This window comes from Chrysochloris asiatica, unplaced genomic scaffold (genome assembly GCF_000296735.1).
Source record: "Chrysochloris asiatica unplaced genomic scaffold, ChrAsi1.0 scaffold00540, whole genome shotgun sequence".
In the NCBI taxonomy this organism is placed as follows: Eukaryota; Metazoa; Chordata; class Mammalia; order Afrosoricida; family Chrysochloridae; genus Chrysochloris; species Chrysochloris asiatica.
Genome location: NW_006409058.1, coordinates 506453 through 517322, shown reverse-complemented (window position 1 = coordinate 517322; position 10870 = coordinate 506453). Strand labels below are relative to the sequence as shown.

The 10870-nt window shown below is 38.1% G+C and overlaps 1 pseudogene; it reads left to right on the top strand.

Annotated features, from left to right (window-relative positions):
* The first annotated feature begins 10069 nt into the window (after positions 1-10069).
* LOC102841721 overlaps positions 10070-10870 on the top strand; it is a 45509-nt pseudogene continuing 44708 nt past the window's right edge.

Genomic DNA, 10870 nt, shown 5'->3' with positions numbered 1-10870 from the left:
ACAAACAGCATAATGACAGCAATTCATCCACACCTATTGATAATTATATTGAATGTCAATGGATTAAATACACCAGTTAATAGGCAGAGACTAGCCTATTAACTGGATGCTTCTTTATACAAGAGACACAGGTAACACACAGAGACAAAATAGAGCAAATATTAAAAGATGGAAAAATATATACCAAGCTAATTACCCTAAAAAACAACAACAACAACAACAAAAAAAGCAAAAGTCATAATTTTAATTTTTAATCTCAAATTAAATTAACTTTAAGGCAAAAATAAGCATAAGAGACCCCCCACACACACAAAAAAGGACATTATCTCGTGGTTAACTGATCGATTGAACTAGAAGACATAACCATAATAAACATCTATGCTTCCAATGAAAGAGCCCCAAAATACATAAAGAAAACACAAAAATAATCAAAAAAGAAGTACACAACTTGATAATAATAATAATGTGAGAATTTAATACATCACTTTTAAAAAAGGACAGAACAACCAAAGACACAGAGTAACTGAACAACACAACCAACTTTACCTTACAGATTTGTACAGAGCATTCAATCCCACAATAGCACAAAACACATTCTTTTCCAATGCACACAGAATATTCTTCAGAACAGACCATGTGTTCACCACTAAGCAAGTCTCCATAAATTTAAAAACATCAAAATACTGAAAAGTATCTTCTCAGATCATAATGCTATAAATTATAATTCAACAATAGGAACTTCAAGGAAATAAAATCATATACATGGAAACTGAATAACATTCTGCTTCAAAGATACTAGGTAGTAAAAAAAATAAAACAAAAAGTGCAATTTTTAAAATCCTAGAAACAAATGAGAATGAAAACACAACATACAAACACTTTTGTAACACCATAAAAGAGTTGCTGAGAGGACAATTCATTGCGATAAGCAAAAGACCCAATATCAGCACATTAAAACAACATTTCCAACAAATAAATAAAGAGCAGCAAAGTAAGCTCAGCCACCAGAGGAAAAGAAATAATAAAGATTAGAGCAGAAATAAATAAGATAGAAAACAAAAACTATAGAAAAAACAACAACAAGACAACAAACTGGTTCTATGGAAAGATTAATAAAACTGACACATCATTGGCAAGTCTGGCAAAAGAAAAGAGGAAGAAAACACAAATTACATGCATTAGAAGCCACATGGGTGATGACACAATACAACCAATGGAAATAAAAAGAATAATAACAGTACTATGAAGAGTTGTACTCCAATAAATTTGAAAATCTAGAGGAGATTGATACATATTTAGAAAAACACTGCCTACCTAAACTTACATAAAGCAAAGTAGAAAACATGAAGAAATTGATGGCATTACTGGTGAATTTTACCAAACATTCAGAGAAGAACTGACACCAATTCTACTCCAACTATTCCAGAATATAGAAAAGAATGGAAACTATTCTAATAAAATGTACAAAGCAAGCATAATCCTCATACGAAAACCAGGGAAGGACATCACTAAAAAAGAAAAATATAGGCCAGTATCTCTCATAAACATATATATGTAAAATTCTCAAAAAAATCCTAGGCAATAAAATTCAACAACATATCAAAAAAATTATACATCATGACCAAGCAGATCTATACCAGGGGTGCAAGGATGGGTCATTAGAAAAACAATCAATGTAATTCACCACATAAATTTTTAAAAAGGAGAGAAACCACATGGTTATACTGAATGATGCAGAAAATGTATCTGACAAAATCCAACACCACTATGAGTATTCATGATCAAACACTCAACAGAGTAGGAACTGATGGGAAATTCCTCATCATAATTAAGAGAATATATGCAAAACCAACAGTCAACATCACTCTCAATGGAGAGAAACTGGAAGCATTCCCATTGTAAATAAGAGCCAAACTAGGATGCCCTATAGCATCATTCCTATTCAATACTGTGTTGGAAGTCTTAGAAAAATTGATAAAGCAAGAAAGGGAAATTAATGACATCCAATCCGACCAAGTAGTAAAACTCTATTTGCAGATATATGATCTTTGTTGTTGTTGTTGTTGTTGTTAAGTTCCGTTGAGTCGGTTCTGACCCATAGCAACCCTGTACAGGGTTTCCAAGTGTGTAAATCTTTATGGGAGTAGAAAGCCTCATCTTGATCTTACACATAGAAAATTCCAAAGACTAGGCAAAACAACTATTGGAACTCAATGGAAGATTCAACAAAGTGGCAGGGCACATTATCACCATACAAAAATTAGTTGCATTCCTCTGTTCTAAAGGAGCTTTAGAAGCTAGCTAAAGGTTATGAGTCAGACTGACAACCTCAAGGTCAGCAATTCGAAACTACCAGTGGTTCCATGGGAGAAAGATGAGATTTTCTGCTCCTGTAAAGATGTACAGCCTTGGAAAGCCTACACAGGGTCACTACGAATCAGAAACGACACCACAACATACAACCACCTCCACCTCTATTCTAATAAAGACTGCTCTGAAAAGGACATTTGAAAAACAGTACTATTTACAACAGCCACCCAAAGCATGAATTATTTAGGAATAAATCTAACTGGGGGGAGGGGGGGGAAGACCTATACAAAGAAAACGACAAAGCACTATAAGAAACCAAAAGAAAATTACAAAAATGGAATAGTATACTATGCTCATAGATAGGAAGACTTAACATTGTGAAAATGTCAATACTACCCAAAGCAACCTACAGATATAATACAATCCCAATCCAGATCCCAATAATAAGATAAAGAGATGGAAAAAAAAACGATCATGACTTTATATGGATGGGAAAGAGATCTTGGATAAGCAAAGCGCTGCTTAAGAAGAAGAGCAAAGTAGAAGCCTCTCATTCCCTGACTTCAAAATTTACTACACAGCCACAGTGATCAAAACAGCTGGGTATTGGTACAAAGAAAGATATCAATGGAATAGCATTGAGAACACAGAAGTAAATCCATTCATATACAGTCAACTGATCTTTGACAAAGAGCCAAAATATATTAAATGGGGAACAGACAGTCTCTTCAACAAATGGTGCTGGCAAAACTGGAAAACAATTTGCAAAAGAGTGAAAAAAACCCATCTCTCACACCATATGTAAATATAAACTCAACATGGATTAAAGATCCAAATGTAAGTCCCAGAATTATAAATATCATCATAAAAAAATAAAAAAAAAAATAGGGACCAACTTAAAGGTAATACATAGAATATCAAACATGGAAAAAAAAAACCAAAAAACCCACAAACAATAGAGAGCAAAATTGATGACTGGGACATACTAAAAACTAGAAACTTGAGTACATCAAAAGGTGAAACCAAAAGTGTAAAAAGGGTGCCAACAGACTAGGAAAAAAATTTTTGCAACAACTTATCATACAAAGGACTAATCTATAAAATTTATAGGAAACTACAACAACTCTACAAGAAAAAGAAAATACAGTTTAAAAAAAATAGGCACAGGACACAGACACTACACCAAGGAAGAAACTTGGGCAGCCAATAAAATATATGAAAAAAAGTTCATGATCATTATCCATTTTGTTGTTTTTGTTAAGTGCCATTGAGTCAGTTCTCATTCAGTGACCCTGTATAATAGGGTTTTCAAAGATCAGCTGGTGAGTTTGAACCACCAACCTTGGGATTTTAACTGATATTGCAGTATAGCACATTAACCCAGAGCGCTACACAAGGACTCCACTGGTGGTGGTGGTGGTTATATGCCATGGAGTCAGTTACGACTCATAGCAACCCTGCACAGGGTTTCCGAGGCTGTAAATCTTTACAGGAGCAGAAAGCCTCATCTTTCTCCTGCGGAACAGCTGGTAGTTTCGAACTGCTGACCCTGAGGTTAGCATCCCAATTCATAACCACTATGCTACCAGAGCTCCTTAAGTACTCCATTGTTGTTGTTATGTGCCTTGGAGTCAGTTCCGACTCATAGCGACCCTGTACAGGGTTTCTGAGGCTGTAAATCTTTACAGGAGCAGAAAGCCTCATCTTTCTCCCACAGAACAGCTGGTAATTTCAAATTGCTAACCCTAAGGTTAGCAGGCCGATTCATAACCACTATGCTATCAGAGCTCCATAAGTACTCCATTAGAGATATGTAAATCAAAACAACAATGAGATATCATCTCACACCATCAGTGACATCAAAGTTCAGTAAAGCAGAGGACAACAAATGCTGGAGAGGGTGTGAAGACACTGGGACTCTCCTACATTGATGGTAAGACTGTAAGATAGTTCAATCACGCTGGAAACCAGTATGACACTTTCTCAGAAAGTTAAAATTATAAATACCTTGTGATCCAGATATTCCTCTACTTGTTATATATTTACAAGAAATATGATTCAGAACATGGTAGATATATGCATATCAATGGTCACTGCAGCAATATCACAATAACAAAAAGTGGGAGACAGACTAAGTCACCATCAACAGAAGAATGGATAAATAAACTTTTGTACACATGGAAGTCAAGGTTGAAGAATAATGATGAAGCTGAAAAACACTTCATAACATGGATGAATCCAGTGGACAAAAGATCTATACAATGAAAACTACAAAATACTACTATAAGAAACCAAAAGAGATTTGCAAAAATGAAAGAACATACCATGCTCATAGATAGGAAGGGTCAACATTGTGAAGATGTCAATACTATCCACAGCAACCAACAAATATAATATAATCCCAATCCAGATTCCAACAACATTCTTTTAGAGATGGAAAAAGTAATTACAAACTTATATGGAAGGGAAAGAATTCTTGAAGAAGCAGAGCTGCTTAAGAAGACGAACAAAGCTGGAAGCCACTCACTCCCTGATTTCAAAATTTACTACATGCTTACAGAGGTCAAAACAGCTTGGTATTGGTACAATGAAAGATATATACAATGGAATAGAATTCAGAAACCAGATGTTAATCCAACCACACACAATCAAATGATTTTTAACAAAGGGCCAAAATATATTACATCAGGAAGAGATAGTCTCTTCAACAAAAATGATGCTGGCAAAACTAGAAATCTATATATAAAAGAAACAATACATTTACATAACATGGTATATAAAAACTAACTCAAAATGTATTAAAAACCTAAATGTTAATCCCAGAACTATAAGGTCATCAATGAAAAAATCAGAAACAAAGATACAGGGTACACATACACTATCAATCAGTGTAAAAATCACACAAGCACTAGAAGACAAAATAGGATAGAAGACAAAATGGATGTCTGGAACGTATTAAAATTTAGAAACTTCTGTGCATCAAAAGATTTTACCGAGAGTAAAAAGGCAGCCAACAAACTGGACAAAACCCTTTTTGCAATGACATATCACACAAGGGACTAATCTCTAAAATCTATAGGAAACTATAAGACAAAGAAAAATAACTCAATGAAAAAAAAGGGCAAAGAACATGAATAGGAACAGACACTTCACCATGGAAAACATTTGGGGAGCCAACAAACATATTGAGAAAAGTTCACAATCATCAGCCATCATTATTATTAGTGCTGTGGAGTCGGTTGACTCACAGAGAACCTGTACAGGGTTTCCGAAGACTGGCTGGTGGGTTTTAACCACTGAATTTGTGGCTCAAACTGACTTTTTAGTCCAGCTTATTATGCTGCAGTGCCACACCAGGACTCCATTAGAAAGAGGCAAACCAAAACAATGATGATATATCATCTCACACCAGCAATAACAGCAAAGTTCCAAAAGGCAGAGGACAATAAATGCTGCTGATGGTTTGGAAAGACTAGGGCCCTCCTACATTGCTGGTGGGACTGTAAAATGGTTCAACCACTCTGGAAAATGATATGGCGCTTCCTTCGAAAGCTGGAAATAGAAATACCTTATGAGCCAGCAATTCCTCTACTTGGTATATATCCACAAGAAATACAACCCAGAGCATGAGTAGATACATGCACATCAATGTTTATGGCAGTACTATTCATAATAGCAAAAAAAAAAATGGAAACAGCCTAAGTGACAATCAACAGATGAACAGATAAACAAACTCTGATATATACACACAATGTGTAAGCTGAAGCTCAACGATGAAGCTACAAAACTCCTAACAACATGGATGAGCCTTGAGGACATTATGCTGAATGAAATAAGTCAGTCACAATAGGACAAATACTGCATAAGACCACTATTGTAAAAGCTTAAGAAAAGAATTCCATACTAAAAGAAAAATTATTTAATGGTTACCAGGGCTGGGAGGGAAAAGACAGTAAGGCACAGGTTAGGGGACAGACACATAATAGCTAGTGTGATGCGGAGAGTAATATATCAGGAAGGGGAGGGCACTACATAATGAGGAGAAGGGGATGAATGAACAAGGAAGATAGGGGAAGACTTAGGGAGGTTTGCATAGGCCTAAATGGGATAGAGGTAGATAGTGAAGTATACGCAATCTTGGAACACCAGGGCTCTATGATACAAGGATCAAGGAGGGGAGATAATTTTAAGGCACTTGTCTGTCTATTAAGGATATTGGTTTCCTTGTCTACTAATGTAAAACAGTCATTTAAGTAGGATAGGAAGGAATATTGGGAAACATGATTACAGAAAGTATGTAAGCCCATCTTCAGCCTATTACTGATTGAATTGGCTACAAGGAATACTAGAATTTGTCAAGTGAAATAGGCTTCAGATTAAGCCTTTGTAGAGTATGGTGGCCTTAGGTGGAATCCTGAGCCCCACCCAGAACCGTCTGAGGTGGAACATTCCCACTTCAAATGACATGCAAACCAACCCAGAGAGGCTAAAGAACAGAGGATACTTCTTGATTGAAAGATCAGCAAGGAAAATCAAAGCAGGCTGTTTGGCTGGGAGCCATCAATGCATGAAAAGTCAGCCCATCAAGGGTAAATCCCCTTTCAAGATTTAAACTCAAAAGGAACACACAAGCAGGCTTGTAAGGTCGCTGGTTACCACATTGGTCTACTTGCGGGAGAAATGCAGCAATGAAGACATATGCTGAGTTTGACCATATTCCATAGATACCCATCAACCTTGAGTGAGAGAAAAGGAAGGGCTGGCTGGTCTGTAGTTTAGGGAGACTTGGGAACTCCTGAACCCATGGGCACTGACCTAGCCACTGGAGGCCAGAACTGAGAGTGAAGTAGCCAGCTAGTCTGAAGTTGTGGGAGGTGCACAAAAAACCCCAATCTTGCAAGTAACATCCATTTGACCTAGTTTGGACGGCTTACTGATCAGAACTCAACTAGGGGAGGATAAAGAAGTTTTATACAAGAAGCAAGCATAAATTGCTACAATTTGATGAACTGCACCTTTGCTTATGGATGTACTTGCTCAAAATTCCAAATGAGTGAGAGTGAAGGATTCTTCACATCAAGGATCAAGCCCTGAGTAAACAGGGCTGACAGAGACAGGCAACAGTGACAGAGACAGTCACTGACTGACTGGCTTACAAGCTTTCAAGAGTGTACTTAGTTTCAGAATGAGGGTGAGAAAGTAGAATTCCCACTGAATAGCTTTCCTTGTGGCCAGATGGGTAAAAGGAGATGAAGGAGGATGTGGATAAGAAATCTTTTGACTCACTAGTGAGTAACCGTTGTATCATGACCAATTGCAATTGTCAAAACTCTAAAGGTAAAAGATGTGAAAGGAAAAAGGGAGAGTAATTAATCTTTCATTCCAGGAACAGAGGAACCAAGGACCATCATGATGGAAAAGCATATGCAGACCACGGGATCCTAGTCAGAAAAATGGGACAGCAGAGATGCAGCTGAGGATTCTAGACCCATGGAATGAGTCAGGCTGTGTGCCAGTGAACAGAAAGCTGGCTTGCAAAATGGGCCTTTTTGTCTTTTAAACAAATATATATTGTCTGTGTGTTTTGTATACATCACAAAACAGAGGTAAATACTGTTAACAGATAGTGCATGGAGGGGACTGTAATTACTGCAGTGAAACAAAATATGATTTGTTGAGTGTAAAACTTGATCATCTGCTCTGTAAACTATCACTGAATTAACAATAAAAGCTTCAAAAAATTTAATAGGGAAGAAATAGTTTCTTCAACAAATGATGCTGTCAAAACTGAAAATGTGGCAGGGTATGATGGCGGCTAGGGTGGAGGTGCAGTGAAGTTCACCATCAGAAATACCACAGAATACCAGGCAAAGCAGACCCAGGTTACAGCTTCAAAACGTGGAACCACAGAGAGGAATATTTAAAAGGTTTCAAGACTTATAGCTAGTGTAACTTGTAGTAAAAGTAAGGAATCGTGTACTTTTTAACCTTCCAGGCTCGGCGGCCTGGAGCCAAAAACTTGGGCGAGAACAAATGGCAAGACCAAGTGGTGGGACAAGACAGACCACGGAAAAATGCCACGGGTACCTTGGAGCAAAAGTGGGCAATATACTTTGTCAATTTTGTTTTATTCTGATATTCTGTTCTTTCTTTCTTTCTTTCTTTCTTTTTTTTTGGTATCTGTTCATTGGCCCAAATTCCCACTGTTTGTGCACCTCCATTCTGGTGACTGGAGGGGGTGGTTGAGCGAGTGGACAACCCCCACCCTCAATACTGGTGGGTTCTTCTGCAACGCATGCACACAGATACTCTCAGCCCAAGAACTGGCCCTAAACTGTTTGTTTTTTCTAAAGACGGGAAAGGCGAAGACATGGGTGTAGAAAGGGAAAGAGAGTTTAAAAATATAAAAGGTTGAAAATGAAATTAAATTCTGAGATATAACAACCAACAGTAGCATCTTAAAATCTCTCAGGCTGATTAGAAGGCACGAAGCTGAAGAGAGGAAATTAAAGTCATACTCATACTAGGCCACAGATCTTTAACTTTTTTCCTTATCTCCCGCCTCTCACTCTTCTGTGATTGTAAACTACAGTAGTCAGTTTAGTTTTGTGGGGGGGGGGGTTTGTTGTTGTTTTGGGCTTCTTTTTTCTTGTTTTATTTTGCTGGAACTATTTTGTTGTATTATGCTCCCCCTTCTACCTTTGGGGGACTCTTTCTCTCCCCATATGACCCAAGAAGAGACAGAAACTGCTGTCATATACTCAAGCTACAATGACACTGCATAAAACACCAAAACCCAGGCAAAAAACAATACCAACTGCCATATACCAGGGAGGCAGACAACACCTGTGAAAGATACTCTGAGTTAAGGAAAAAGAAGAGTGAAAAGGGAAACCCACATCCTGATCACATCTACCTGGAAGCAATCAGAAAACAAAAAATATCAAGGCACATATTCAATTAAGTATTTTAAGGCCACAAATACAAACTAAACATGTTGAAGAAGTAAAAGCACATAACCATATCAGCACATGTCCAGAAACAAGATAAAATGTGTGAGACAAATGACTTAAAAGTAGACGTGGGCTCCATTCTGCAATGCCTGAGAAGGAATTAAAAAAAAAAGATTATAAAATATTACAGAACACTTTACAATGGAGTTCAGAAAAATAAGGAAGAAGTTAGGAAAGTGCTACAGGAACAATCATAATAAGATAGATACAGCATTGGAAACTATTGAAACCCTACAGAAAGAGGTCCAAACCATCAATAATAGAATATCAGAAATAGACAATACTCAGAAAGAGCAAAGGAGTATTATAGACATGATGGATGGCAGAACCAGTTAGCTGGAAGGAAAATCTCTCAATACCACTAAGATGGAAGAACAAACACAAAAAAGGATTTAAAAAAAAATCAAGAAGGTCTAAGATTCGTGTCGGACAACATGAAGAGGAATAACTTAAGAATTATTGGCATTCCAGAACAAGAAGAATCACACAAGTCCACAGAGAAAATAGTTGAAGAGCTGCTGGAAGAAAATTACCCTAACATCCTGAAAAGTAAAAAGATAAACATTCAAGAAGCTCAACGAACTCCAGAAAGGATAGACTCCAAAAGAAAATCACCAAGACATACCATAATCAAGCTCTGCAAAATCAAAGATAAGGAGACACTCCTGAAAGCAGCAAGGTAAAACAGAAGTGTCACATACAAATGTAAGCAAGTCAGATTAAGCTTGAATCTCTCAGAAGAAACCATGCAAGCAAGAAAGCAATGTGGGATAAGGGCCGGCGGCAGCACTCCCCTGACCAGTGGGACAGGTACGTGAGCTCGGGAGAAATACGGGACAGGGTCACAATAGGGCCCCCAGCCTGGTAGACAGACAGCTTTTGGGCAAACATAAAACATTAGGCGGCAACTCTATGAACTTGTTTTTTTAAAAGAACTAACAACTGAGAAGTTACGAGCATTTTTAACCCCCACCCACCTGCTCTTGGCTCTTACCGGGCGGAGGGCGCCGCCCACTGCGGAACCTAACAGGCCCTGAACAGACACTCTCAGAAGGAGCACGCTCGCAGAGAACCAGTGAGCCCTCAGGAACCAGCATAGTCCATCCTTAGGGGGTCCTCATAGTCACATTAGGCATTACCGATGAATATATAGGGAAAATTGGGGGGCCCAAGACACAGGGGGACAAAGAGGCATTTGGCACGTCATTAAAGACAGACCCTGTCTGTCTGCAAGCACGAAGCCCATCCCCCACCTCTTCAGCCTAGGTCACCTCCCCGCTCAGTCTCAGGGACCTTCCCGAAACTAAATACTAACTCAATTCCAATGACAAAACACCCCTGCTATGGCTTAATCTGCCAGACCACAAACTGAAGATTCTCAGGAACTGCAGCTCCTACAGGAATCCATATACTAACTAGTTGTGGGTCAGAACCCACCCCACAGCATTTCAATAAGTGGCAAAACCGAGAGGGAGCCAAAACAAGAGTAATAACATTTTAGATTAACTGAAGAAGCGCAGAGGGCAGGAATCCCTGGAGGCTAGGGC